The following is a 1142-nucleotide window of genomic DNA, read 5'->3' on the forward strand; positions in this document are numbered from 1 at the left end:
CACTTAATGCGTAATAGAAAGCAAAAGCAAAACTTAATTGAAAACACAAGGTAGGGTTGTATGCATTCGGGGCTTGCCTTCGTTGATAAAATCTGTTTCCTCTGCACGTTACCAAGTACTCTCAATCCGACCTCAACAGATGGATTCCTCTCAACAGCTGATAACTACCACATTTCACCTTCGTTCACTACACGTAACAATGCCATGTCAACATGATGCGGAATACTAAATATGATGCTCGATGATGGATACAAAAATTAACAATTTGAATACAACTTTCCTTCGCGGTACAGTTGCCAGTCAAACAAACAATAATCGTAACATACATCCATTGCCAAGGATCATTATCAACTAATGACCATCACTCAATCCAAAATTACAACAAAACCTAAATCACTAAAGGTGACGTATTGCTTTTAGGAATATATTATTTACATTCAAAATTATGAAATAAATCAACTTATTCTAATGATCTCAAAATTTAGTACATGTTCATCACATGATAAGTAAGTTGGCAAAAACAAATTTCATATTTTTGGACAATTAAATAAGCCTAGAAAAATCATGGAAATCCATTTAGTAATAATTGAGCAATTTTTACCACATTCAAAAGTACTGAAATATATTATTTCATATTTTTATTAAATACTATACATCACAGAGAAGTCCTCAAAAATTTTCATATTTTGGAGCTCTAAATAAATCTACACAAAATAACAAAAACAAACACTATTCATTTATTCTGAAAAAAATAGAAAACAACTTAGAACGCTTAGTCACTGACAACGGGTCCACCTGTCATCCCTAACCTCGCTGTGTTTGACTACGACGGTGATGGCGGCTGACCGATGCTTTCTCTCACCGACGGCGAGTCCCAACGGCGACGGCCAACGTACCCAAATGATCACCAAGACTAGACGCATCGATTGACGTCCCTATTAGCACTTATTACGGCCCTATACTAGCTCGTCGTCGGCCATGGCGGACGCGATGGCACGGCGACACAACACCGATGATACGAAGCCAAAAATGGGGAAACAGAGGGCATGGGAAGGTCCAGTAGCTAACCACGAACACGCTGGAGCAAAGAATGAGACCAGATAAGCTACGATGACACGGGTCGACGTTGACAGCAGTCACGG

The sequence above is a fragment of the Miscanthus floridulus genome, chromosome 6 (assembly GCF_019320115.1).
Source record: "Miscanthus floridulus cultivar M001 chromosome 6, ASM1932011v1, whole genome shotgun sequence".
Classification (NCBI taxonomy): domain Eukaryota; kingdom Viridiplantae; phylum Streptophyta; class Magnoliopsida; order Poales; family Poaceae; genus Miscanthus; species Miscanthus floridulus.